Raw genomic sequence first — 13,781 nt, forward strand, 5'->3', positions numbered from 1 at the left:
TTTTTATGTGCTGATGCAAATAAATGGCATTACCACTGAACTTACCTCCTTTATAAATCTTGGGTCTGCATGTATATTCTAACTATCAAGTGCATGCAACGATTTAGTGCTGTTAACCCCAAATTCTGGGTGTAATATGAAATAAAAAAGAACATGGACATGTGACCAAAATGATCCATGCTTGTAAGTTATTAAAAAAAGTAGCTGGTTTGTATTGTTTGAGCTCCACGTTACCTACTTAACGTTTTCTACTAATTAATGGCGTGTTTTGTTTTTAATCAAGCGAATGAACTCCTGATTGTAACACACTAAGCCTGTTTTCTGGTGAATGAGTTTTAATGATGAGTGGTGTTTATCATTGTTGCTGAAAAACAAGGCGTTAAAACTCTAAATAAATTCTGTGAGAAGTTCCATTGAATCAATCAAATTCATTCAATCAAACATTGCTGTGTAAAAGATAAAGGTTCTATTTTATTATAGAACTTTAGCAGAAATATTTTGAAGAAGCATTATTTTGGGAAATAGTTTTTAAAATAATAAAAAATGTAAATATTTATACAATATAAATAATGCTTAGGTAAAACCTGGCTGATTACATTTTCAGATATGAGCATATTGGTAGACTGTGGGGCCAGAGTCTAGTAATATTACCAGAGACAAGTCAGACTAGGACACACCATATGGAGCAGGGAGAGAGGACTTTAATCCTTCCTATGGATTAACTTCTTTTGCTGGAGCAAGTGGAATGTGTCCTGGGCTGACTTCAATCCTACTTCCACTAAATTTAAAAGAAAGTGACTTAAAAAAAAAATATAAAAAAAAAAATATATATTTATATCATGTTATGTACAGGAACAGCTACTACTGTAATAAGGAGCATTCTCATGTCTGCACATTCTTGCTTGATCACTAATTTCTACATTTCCGAAATATTACAAGCAGTGATTACATACTGTAACACTGTGGTCAATATCTGTGGATGCCGATGTTCATTAGCCACCTACTGTTAAACTTTCTTATTGTATGTCTAGTGAGCAAAGAAACATCACACAAAAAGAAACAATAAAATGTGTTACATTGATCACACAAAAGCAAAATTTCTATTGAAAAGTGAATGATCTCATGAATTAAATATTGTATAAATAGTATGCAATCTAAAAGACAAAAATTACAAAACTAATAGGCTTGATTTGAGGATGTTGCTAGCTTTCCCAAAAATGGTCCAGCAGTGTTTGCTCAGCTATCATCTGATTGCTGTGTACTGACCACAGCCAATTTAAAAATTGGATGCTAAAGTGAAACATATTGGCAATATTTATTGGGACTGAATAGTTCATTGTGGATAAATATACAGTGGCTGGGATGAAGTTATTCTAGATAATTAGTTAGTTTTATTGGTTGTTCAGTTGTATGATTTTATCGATATCTGTCCACCATTAAGTTGAATGGCAAGCCTGGCTGACAAGGTGGATGACATTTTTATTTGAGCAGCCAGTAAATGGTGGTAGCAGGGTGTCCTCTGGATGGCTTACCACTCACTGTGGTCAGGCTTGTCCACATAGGCAGTTCAGAAGCAACACTGTAATTGCTTGACAGCCTCCAACCCAGTTGGCTTTTGTACATAGCAACTGACAGGCACAGATGTTTGTTGGTGCAGTGGGTTGAAAAGACAACCAACTGCGAGACAATTTGGACCTACTACAAGTGCATGTCAACCACTGCCAGAGCTCTGTGATAATACACTCATTCATTTCAAAGATTAGGAAAAAGAGGGAGGCACCATGTAGACTGCTGGCAGGTGGGGTAACTGGGCCAATGTGCATGGATAATGTTAAACTGTAAACAAGCTTTTCAGGAATGATCTATGGAGCTCACCTGAATAGCCACTTCCTGATCCATGATCAGGTACATCCCTCCCCATACCCCCAGCCATCAGTGGTGCACTGAATGCAGACAATGTTCATCTCACTGCTCCCAACTCTTCTCCATTGTGCATAGTTTACTGTAAGGAGATTTAGCTAAGGAAAGAGTGAAAAGACAAGTCCCACATGTGCAACAGGAACATAAAAGCTTATTGAAGAGCCCAGCAGGCAAGCAGGAAACCCTGTAGGGAGCAGAGGCTGGGGGAACACAAGTGGCTCCAGGCAAGGAACTAAGGCACATGAGTATAATAAACTTTTCTTCAGGAAACAAAACAACAAATTGTATGTTAATTAGAACCAGAATCACTTTTAGTACCTGTGGTGATATGTGAATCTCAGCAAAGAACTGAGAAGCAAACACAGTCCACCCAACACTGGTATCTAGAATGTTAACTTTCCTTGACTTGTGTATCATTGGTTCCCCATTCTACAAGCCTCCACCAATGTTAGGGTACTCTTGTAGGTAATATTCATTTTCTATTATGGAGATTGCAGTGGGAGAGGTGGGACCCTCATTTCTGTAACAGATTTATATTTTTTCTGAAGTCCTTCTGCTACATCTGAGTCAATCGAGGAATGATGACGCATAGTCAGTGTCGGGAATGCGGGTCACACTGCATTGTAAGCATCTTTTTTTTAGAGTGCTGACACCAACTGATTTATATCTTGGTGAAACTGGCACTAGAGAATATCACACTTCAAGCATTAAAAGCAGAGAATTTACAAGACTATTAGGGTTTGATCACACTCATATGTTGCAGTGTTAAACCCAGGCATTTTATAAGCCAGGTGGGAAAAAATTATAGGCGGATGGCAGCCCCTGTATTGTGGCCCAACTCTCCAGTAACCAACCAAAAAAAGCTGCGTAGTTACCGAAAAGTACTAGGTGATGCGCCCAACTAAAAGGGGCTGGGGAGACCACTGATTAGGAACACCACCCCATCGCATCACAGGAACGCACTTAAGAAAAATGCAGAATGCACCAAGTTTGTGTGTAGTATGCTGCGTTTGGAAGGTCATGCAAATGAGTGGGCTGCTGATTGCAACAAATTTCAATGCAAACAGCAATGTGTGTGTTTACTAGAATTCATTGCATTGCATTGGGAGCAAGCTCTTAATGCTGACCTCCTTGAATGGGGTATTGATACTCAGAGTGTGTAGCGATGGTTTTTTAATGCCTCAAGTGGCATTTATTCTTTCTGTTTACGTTCATTTCTTCAACTAAACCTGTTAAAATGGCAAAAATCTGCAAAAGTGACATGAGTATGGACTTTGTAAAGCGCTGCTTAATATGTCGGCACTATATAATTACTGTGTAATAATAATAATAATAAAAAAGTACATCTTATGTGTGGATGGTTGTTAGAAAAATAACCATATGCTGGGTATTGATTATGCTAGGTTGCCTAATCTAATGATTACCCCAAACTTTCCCAGATTCTGTAGGAGTGTCCTAGGTTTACTATGTGATCCCGGCACCCCTCATATCCAGGCAATATCCTGCTAGAAAGGGGTGTAGGAGATCTGAACTGGGCATGTCACTGAGGTCTGCACTGGGGGTCTGTTACTGAAATCTGCACCGGGGGTCTTTTACTGATGTCTGCACCAGAGATCTGGTACCAAGGTATGCAATCAAGATCTGTCTGTCACTGAAGTCTGCAAGGGAAGGAAGTGTCAGTGTCTCTTAAGGGCTGCAGCAAATGTGTATGGTAGATACTGTGTATACTCTTAATTAACTGTACCCTTTTAAATCAAGCCTAATATTCAGCAAGCCCATGTTTTACCATAGCATGCTTCACACACACCTTTATCCCTTCTCATTATTGGCCCTCTTTACAAAAGTCCACAGTAGGAAGGTATGTCTAAAGATTTTGGTAACTGTTGAGACCATTGGATGTCTGTTTAAATAGAGGGGTCATTGCATGGTTACTTCTATTGCCGAATCTCCCACTTTGAGTACTTATTGTCAGTATAATTCATGTATGGCCAATATAGTTGGTATCTGAGCCACCGTCTTACATGCATTGCCTCCGTTAGCAGTAGACGAATGTTATTGCCCAGCTTTCAAATGCAGAAAGTCAGTAAAAAAATTTGATACCAGGGTCTCTCCCTCAAAACATAATGTAATACTTAAGTAATAATCAAAACGTGACCGTTTATGTAAATCACATTAAAAGCACACATTGAAACTCCAATAATATTATTATTACAGATGTCAGCACATCATGACTGCAGAGGCGCTGTATCTTTAAGGCTCAGATTACCAGGGAAAAAAAAAAATCCACACCCCCTGGCTGATCCCTATTTACATACAAATACTTCAAGGGCTCACATTTACACCATTCACTGCTTGCAGAGTTTTGCCAAAGTTTGTAATCCAATCAGAAGGAGCATTCAATGGAGGTCTGCAGAGCAATTTACCATCAGGATCATATTCTACACTTCAGATGACTGCTGTTGTCTATTTTTTTTACTCCTGGATTGTTTGAGTTGCTGTATGTTTTTAGCATACAACTTAAAGGGACTTCGGTCTTGGAGGAGTATTCCTAACACTAACAGCTGCTGGGCACTTTAAAATGTCTGGAATATGTTGGTTGTCACATGGAAAAGTTAACATGATCCCGTGGAATTAGTTTTTTTTCTGTGCTCTTTTGGATTAATTTTAATTCACTGCTTAAGGACTACAAGGAATTTCTGGATCATTTTTCTATCCAAGCACCAATGGCTCTCGTAACAAGTAAGGTTTTGTATGCTTGCTTTTCACATGCACTGCATGAGTTTGTCCTGTGGCTTTTAAACCAGTCTCCTAAAATAAAAATGGGAGAGGCGGAAAGATGATCTATTCTTTATAAGTGGACTTCTGTACGTGCTAGCATGCTGTGTATTTTTAGATAGGTCCTGGCCGGTTATACACACAATCCATCTGTGGCTTCCTGGATGGAAACTGTGGCTTCTAGTGAATTATGCCTATAAAAGAGACTGGAAAGAAGGAGATTGCATTAATTACAAGTCTCTGTAGAAAGGTAATGACTAGTTGTAAAGAAAGAGAGAGAGGCAATAGTGCCATGAACTTTGCTTCACTCACTAGCTTGCAATGGAAAAAACAATTAGGAGTGAAATAGAGATAAAGGTTCTGGAACCTGTGTCACTGCTGGAATGCAGCTGCTGTAACCTGAGGTGCAAGTATAAGCTACTAACCCTTTGTGTCCTGCCTTTGCCTGAAAAGAAATGGAAATCAATTGGGTTGTCTCTTTTGTCAGGATGCTGTGTAGCATAGCTATTTGTATGCGTTGATGGGAAGTACAGGAATCCATGGTAAGGTCACTTCATATTGTTGTCAGTTCATATTATTGGAGTAGTTGTATTGCTGGCAGAAGTTCAAAGGGATAGTAAATAAGAACTTTGACTATGGTGTCAGTAGTTAAGGTTGTCATGCACGCTGAAAAATATTCACACCTCCTCTTACACCAGTGAAATACCAGACAGGTCTGGATGGATACCAACCATAACCACTACTATGGTTTGGTGTAAACTTTGAGGTCTGCTCAGTCTCAAACTACTATTTTACTCCAGATTTTTTTTCTTTTAATGTCACTCAGCTTTTATCTCTATCTGTGACTCTATTGCTTAGATTTTCCCTTACATCCCAGGTCTTTACAATAAATGGTTTAGCAGTTATTATTGGAACGGGACAATACAGACAGCAGTGTAAACATTGTTAAAATTTTTAACCTTTCCTTACTTTACATCAAAAGTGCTGGACAGAAGGTCTAATTCAGACCCACTAGGTTTTTAGTTACAAACCGCACAGCAAACTGTATTGTGAGAATGAAAAGACAAACCACATCGAAGGCATCCAGATTTGCTTGCAGCTGTGGTACAAATCTTCAAGCAGCAATTGTGCATCCAAAAGCAAAATGCTGCTTTTGGGAACCGCACCCCGTTTTGCTGCACTCGCATGAAAACATTGGTTTCCAAACTCTCCAATTCACTGAAATGGGAGAGGTAGGGACTGTGATTGTGCATAGGGCAGACTGTTACAACTCACTGCAGATCTGAAATCCCCAATATGAATATTGTATGTAGATTACTAATATTCTACATTCAGTTGATAATACACTAAAAAAAGACTAAGTTGCCAATTTACAAATCAAATACTATTGAATGTAGCTAATGTTATTTCATTTTTCTGGATATAGGTCAGTTTATATAATTATCTATTTTTTCAGGCACTGGAAGGTACAGCCCTAGATTGAATGGGTAAATTTCTCATTGTACCTGCCTTTAGGTCAGACCATATGACTGACCATAGCCAAGTCAAATTGTCACACTATAATGTTTGTATGTGGGATTTAATAATATTACAACTGACCTAATTGACACCAGAAACATCGCAACAAATGTCTATTTTGATTTTCTGCTGGTAATTAGACCTACATGTGCTTTGATCTTAATATAGATATTTATTTTTTGAAAATCCTAACAAGAAATCCTAAACCCACGTTGAGGTTTTTTTTTTGCAGTCAGCACACTGATGATTGAACTGAAAAACCAGTTTACAACCCATAGAGCAATTACTTTCCTCTGTCACAGGGTTGTATTGATGTATTGTACTTGCTTAGGCTGACTCATACATATCTGAAAATCTGTTAACAGCTGAGAAGAGGGAAAGTTTCCAGCACAGCAGATTCACTACTCCTGCATTAGGTTTATCATGAGTTCACATAAACCATACATATATAAAAATATGTCTTTTACACTGTGGTTAGGTGAAACCTGTACTTGTAATTTGGTCAGTTTACAATGTCTATTTGCAATTAATATCTTTTTTTGCAGTTTTTGGTTTATGTAGCCTTGTCATAAATGGAATAATCAAACCCTCACCCCATTCTGTCCTGGTTTTTTTCAGTCTCAGTCCTGTCTGTGAACAGGTATCTGACTGCTCCATATGTACATAGGTGTGATGTATTAATATTGTACATTTGTTTTTGCAGTACCATTGCAGCTTGGTTTGTGCAACCTTGCAGGTTATGTTCAGGATTCTTCTTCCTTAGACCTGTAAAAAAAATTATTTTAGTAGTCATTAACAACATTTATTTCATTGCCCTGAACAGGTTTTCTCCATACGCTATATAACTGTATCCATTTATCCCATTTGTAATATCATATGCTTTTTCTGGAACAGTCCTAAATTTTATTCATGCCCAAAAGCTGGAATGGCATGCAGGCTTGTGAGACAACCATTTAAAGTGCAAATGAATTTTTTTTGAAACTAAAACAGGAGCATCAAAGGGGAACATTTTTTAACCCCTCTAGCTGCTTTTAATGTGAACTTGCAGTGGGTTTCTAATAGCTTAGGAACATTTGCTGTCGGTTTCCATGAGAGGATTGGAGCGGTTGTAAACTTTAAAAATTACAAGTTAAGTATTTAAAAAAAAAATCCTTCCTATAGATGTTATTGCTGCAAAGATGAATGAGTATTTTTTTGAATGTGCTTTTACAGCTTGCTCAGAATAGTAAATAACTTAGTTTGCATGATATAGGACCACAATGTTGTCACTAGGCCAAACCGTTAAACTTTTGTGTTACTGCAACCTGTGGCACCTCAAGACACTAGGACAACACACCTGGGTTGAAATGCATAATATTGTGTTGTATTTCAGAACAGAGTCATGTAAAATTGTGGGCCACATTAGCAAGCATATTGTCAGCCTGTTCATTTTCAATGATCTTGTTTAAAGTTATGTTATCATCAGACACACAATAAAGTGCAACTAAACCAACAATATTCACCTGTCCCTGTTCCGTTGCAGGCCACCAACATCTTCTCTTCCAGAAGATGATCTTTGGCCATCTTGATTGGTTGGGCTGGGAAGACGTAACTCTCGCTTTCCTTCATTCCCAGCACTCACATAGGAAGCCGGGATGCTGAGTATCCCTGGCATCAAATGTAAGCACAGCTTTGTAGCAATCAGGCAGGTAAGATCAGTTATTGTAGAAGGGACGTTACCTGTCCTGTTTTACAGTAATCACCTGCCCAATCACCAGTTTTTCACTTCCACTTTAACAGACCACAAAAAAGTAAATGGGACCTGATAGGTTGGATCCAGCTTTAGTATTTGGAGTAATCTTTTCATGACTAAAAGATTTGTGGTCTTTGTTGATAAGACATTGATGAGAATGTTTGTGTAAGACATGATAGTGTTGTGTGTTATGACTTCCTCTTTTTGAAAAAGAAGATAACATTTATGTTCATTTATTGTTGTCTGGTTTTATATGACCTGGACTGTATTGAACCCAGTTCAATTTGGAGTGAAGGGGTAAGGGAAAAGACAGGCTTTTAGTAGGCAGGTGTGATAAATAAAAGCGTTTGAATATATATGTTTAGTAGACCTATCAATAGCATAGACCTACTGTGCTACATGCATTCAAAGCAGTGATATAGTCAAACAAAATATATTAGATTTGCTGTTATAATACCGTGTTTACAGTCTCACACGGATATTAACACAATGTGGGCGTCTCAAGTTCCTGAAGCATTTCGCCCTAAGGCTTCTTCAGGGGATGATTGAGATCAGGATACTGATAGTAATAATGATGACAAAGGGAAAACAAAATAACAAAATACAATAGTTAACATCTCTAAATGCAAAGAAAAGAATGGTTTATGAATAAAAATTGAATCATCATGGAACAATCATGATGATTGGAGTAAAAAGGACATATAGGAATATCTATATCAGGGCATCCCAGTGGTGTTACCTAAAAATCTCCAAGGATGATGATACAGATCATAGTTGTATATAATAAACCTACATAGAGAATCTAAAGTTTAGTATTATACAGTACTTACAAACAGATTGTGTGTCTATAGAAGCAAACGTATAGCGTTCACATAGTAGGATATACACTGTTGTTCATTCATTTTTTTAACATACTCTGGTGTTATGTAGAAGAAAAAGTTGTTACTGATTAGGGAATAAAGAAAATGATAAAACAATAAGCTTGCTCCGGATTAGACCCATTTTGGTATATATATGTATTGTTTTACAGTTAATGATATACTTAATGTAAAATACACATAAGGAAAAAGAAGATCCATAGGTGGATAGTTTAAAAATATGGTATTTAAAGGGATTGTATAGACAATGTATAAATGTCATTAATGTCATGTATAAATGTCATATAATATGTCATGATCAATATTCATGGTCATGGTCGTGTATCTAAAATCATCAGATTAGGTTCTAAGTTTATGTAAACGTACCTTTTATTTTGGTTTAAGGAGTGCTTAGCAAAATTGAGTGACGTATTGATAAATGGAAGTTGGTGGTGTCCAATGTCCCTAATATACTGTTGAAGAAAATGTGAATAAAAGTAAATAGATTAAAGTTAAATAAAGTGGATATTAGAACTTACATCACTGGATGGTGTGTGATAAATACTGCAAGAATCACTGGTTGATGAATAGTGAATAGTAAATATGGGGCTATCCACGGACAGCTGGTAACAGAGAACATAGTGTTTTCATAAGCTATGCACATTTTTAACACTGTGATCTGTGATTACTCGAAGTAAGATTCACAATTTACATATAATCTTCGGTGGTGTATAGTGTAATGAGAACATCCACACTACACAATAAGGGGAAAAAAGAGAAGTGTAATATCTGTTATCTAAATTTGATAAAGCTGTGGGTCATACTGATAGTCATGATTAAAGAGAAGCTGTATTGAACCCTTTTTCTTTGTCGTTCTATTTGAAGCACAACCTGTGGTTTATTGCATATTTTTGTGATCTTTATGCTTTTGTTTGCCTTATATTATCTAAATATGATGTACACCCACACATATCCAGATACCAATTCACGAGACCAGTGTTATCAATCAGGGTGACATTCTTCAGCCTGGCCAGCAATGTAAGAGGCATTCTTCCCAGTGATCGCCACGCTAATATACTGTGAGCTGTAAATATAGTATTCATAGCAGGGGTTCCCTGAGGACCTGAATGTTATTTCAAGGGTTCCCCCATTTTATAAAATTTGAGAAAGGCTGTAACAGACAGTAATCTTTACAATGTTAAATCCTGTGTAACAGGCGTTCCTGGAGTATTGTGAGTCATATAGACAGATTAGTCAGACCTATAGCTTCCATCATAGTAGACAATTGGCCAAAGAATGTTTCAGTGAATGTTGGATTCACTGCTTTAGAAATAGACCCATTTATGTAATTATAAGCATGTGATTGCAGAAAAGTATGTGCATTGTCTTATTGGTACAATGTAGTAAGTATTAGAAACCACGGGGACTGTATAGTAGCCAGTTAGTAAACTTTTGAAGATCAGCTAAGCTGTCCTCCATGTTTGGTCCGGGGAACTAATATGTTGTTAGTTTGTAAGCTCCACTGCAAATGAGATTGTTGTTGTAAAAAAATGGTATGTGTTGCCATTTTGGAACTACATTGCCAGACAATGACAGTGTATTTAAACTGTTAAAAAGAGTACATTTACTTTTTAGTTGAATGCATTCTGTTGAATTTCATAGCAACAACAATTACATATACTGTATGCTCCATCAGGGAAGAATCTACATCAATGGAACCTGCAGGCACACAATTCATCTGCTAGGATCTCCTATTTTGTTTTGCTGGTTGTAACAGGTTTAAAGTATTGAAACAATGTGTAAATTAGAAATGACTGTGTTTTTTATGATGATTATAAAAAGAGTGACTGATTGGTGTTACTATTAGTTTTTGAGGTTATACAAAGCTATATCTATATTTTGAAGCTACATTCCCATACTGGTGAGTATTCCTCACAGTTTTCTAACCTTCCAATATGGACGTTTTCAAAGGTAATAGATTAACCAGCCGCTGGTATTGAGAACAGGAAGTTTAGCAGCCTGTCTGCAAGGTGTACATGTTCCAAGCTAGTCAAATAACCTGAGCATTGTGTAAACATTACATTATTGATATATGATAAACAGCATTATTAAAACACCAAAAAAAATCCAGAAGTCAATAGCTAGCTCAAACTTTCTGTTTAGGTCTTATGGTATGTACACACACGCAATAATTGTCGTTTGAAACAATCCATTAAGACTTATCATTTGATAATTGTTAGCAAAAAAAGTGCACAACGACGCTGAACGAGCAATGTCCCTGGAAATGAATGACTGTCCTGGCGGATCTGTTTGGGCGCCAATTGTTCGCTATCTATTGTGTGTACAGTCGTTCAGTGATCGTGTATGGTTCTGCAATACAATTCCTCCAGTACATGTCACTTCATGTATCGTTCAAACAATCGTGTACATCATGGGTGTCAAACTCAAATACGCAGTGGGCCAAAATTAAAAACTTAGACAAAGTCGCTGGCCAAGCTTGAAACTGAAATAGCACAGCTACTACAATTCCCGGCGTCAAGAAAGCAGTCCAATTTGGGACTTAATGCTTTGAGTAGCTGGAACTCCCTCTTCACTGAAATAGCACCGCTACTACAATTCCCTGCCTCTATAAAACAGTCCAATGAGGGGCCACGCATAGGCAGAGAGGCCGCTGGTCTGAAGATGCTAGTGATGTCGCTACTACAATTCCAGGCAATACTTGCGTCTATAAAACAGTCCATTGTGGGGCCACGCATAGGCAAAGAGGCCGCTGGTTTATAGACGTGAGTGATGCCGGGAATTTTATTAGCGGCGCTATTTCAATGCAGCGGTGGGCCAGCTGCAAATCATATTTAGGATTACTATTTGGGCCAAAAAAAGGAAGTTTGGGGCCAGAGTTTGACACCTGTGATGTACAGAATCAAGCACTATGCAATTGTTCAAAATAATTGTGAATAATAGTTGATCTGTCGTTGGTTTTCTAACAACCATTATTGCACGTGTACCTAGCCTTTGATTTATGTACAACTTGATCATTATTGTTTATTATCAATATTTTAGATAGGTATTTCAAATATCTCATGAACATGGGTCATGTAGAGAAAAGGTATTATTAAAAAAAAAAATCATAAGCTTCTGTCTGGATGCTTGTAGAACCCAATGTCATGAATACAAGCAATAAGGCATTTATTAGTAAAGGTGATCTGGACCCCTTTAAAATGTTAGCACTGATAGCTCTTTAGGTCTCTGCAGCTTCCTTCCATATTGAAGTAATATTATACATTGAAGATATCAGTTTATAGCTCCTGGGAGCTCTCTTCCTTGCACTGAAAATATAATTGAAGACCATCTAATGTCTCCCATCTAGACCAGCTTAATGCATAAGATAAAGTATGGATGCAAAGTATGATGTTCTGAATGATGTGACCACCAAATGTTTTTGTATGGATACCTTCTTCTCCCAGTGAGTGTTGCAATGTGCACCCATACAAAACATTACATTTTAGGTATCATAATATGGATCAGGACCATCCATCAAATGCCAAAGCGGTTATCTCATGGTCTGTGTTCACTATTGTTGACCTCTGATCACTCCTATTGCTCTCAGATTGCATGTTCCCACATCCAGAAGTGCACACTTTGGAATTCCTAGCCTAAGGAATGAGGAGTCCTCCAGATTTCCAGAGTCTTTCATTTAAAAGCTCAGTTGGTGAATCTTGAAGAGATCCGATCCGGTGTTCTTTATTATCAAAACATGATCACTGGGAACAGCTTAACTGAACTTGTAAAAGCCCCTTTTTTATTTTTTGGAATACATTCTGTCTTTACCATGAGATAGTAAAGCAATATTTAGCACATGTTATAAAAACATGTGCAGATAAATAAAATCTGTTTTAAATGTGTACCTGAACAACTGGCTAACCCTCAGTGGAAGACACATAGCCACGGATGCTGGGGTTCACCACTCCAAGGGCTTAGTCACTCTGTAACAATTGATTGCACAGCAATATAGGCTGCAGTTACACAGTGTTAAGTATGTTGGCAAGCCTTTACCTGCAGTGCTGAACAGACTACAATGGAAGCACAAAGGACAACCAATGGAAATGTAGAATGCACACTTTTCCCAGCATGCTGTTGCACAGTAGCAGGAAGAGCCCTGATTTCTTTAGGTTTACTGTTTGCCTGCTTACAAAATTCTGCTGGAGTGAATAATTTCTAAGGGGCAATTGTGGCATTGCCCTTAACACATACTACTTAAATAGTCCATAGATGTAAGGCAATTTGTGACAGAAGTACAAAAAAATATCTTTCCGTAAACAGTAATATTCTTATCTACTAGAAATCGTGTTCTTTTGCAACATTCACATGTAACAGTGCTAGGTGACATTGAAATGATGCCTCCAAGTACAGGAAAGGTACATGTGGAAAATTCCACCAACATTCACTAATCTTCATATGCAAAAATAAACCTGTGAAAAGAATGTTCATCTTACCTAAAAGAAAACAAAATTCTAGCTCTTTTTTTTAGAAATGACCATGTAGGAATAAGCAATGTATGAATGGTCTTTTAAAAGCAAATATTGTATTTAAAACTGTCCACTTCTTTAATCCAGGTATGCTGGATCACACAGGTTCTCCCAAGATAATCTATTGCCATCAGTCTTGGAGAGCTTTAAAATATTAGGCTCATTGTTTTTAATTGTATCAAAATGAACTGTAACAAAATATTTGGAGCAAGTTTATGTTCATGTTGATAGTAAAGCACTTATCATATTTTATATCCAGGTGTTTCAATATGGACATACAGAACGCAGAAAATAAAATTGGGTTGTCTTTAACACTTTGTTTTGTGTGATATACTAACTGCGAGAGGTCTATTGATATCTGTGTTCTGGTTCTTTGTGTTCATACTGTTATCACTGCATGGAAAAACGCCTGAGGCTGGTATGTCATTGACGTGTTGTCAGAGACCTCAATAA

General features: G+C 37.4%; 1 protein-coding gene across 1 annotated transcript in view; it reads left to right on the plus strand.

Moving 5' to 3' along the window:
- Window positions 1-13,781, plus strand: part of ANK3 (ankyrin 3) — a gene marked incomplete in the record, with an annotated part of 170,436 nt that overhangs the window by 93,229 nt on the left and 63,426 nt on the right.

The sequence above is a fragment of the Pyxicephalus adspersus genome, chromosome 10 (assembly GCF_032062135.1).
Source record: "Pyxicephalus adspersus chromosome 10, UCB_Pads_2.0, whole genome shotgun sequence".
NCBI classification, from domain to species: Eukaryota; Metazoa; Chordata; class Amphibia; order Anura; family Pyxicephalidae; genus Pyxicephalus; species Pyxicephalus adspersus.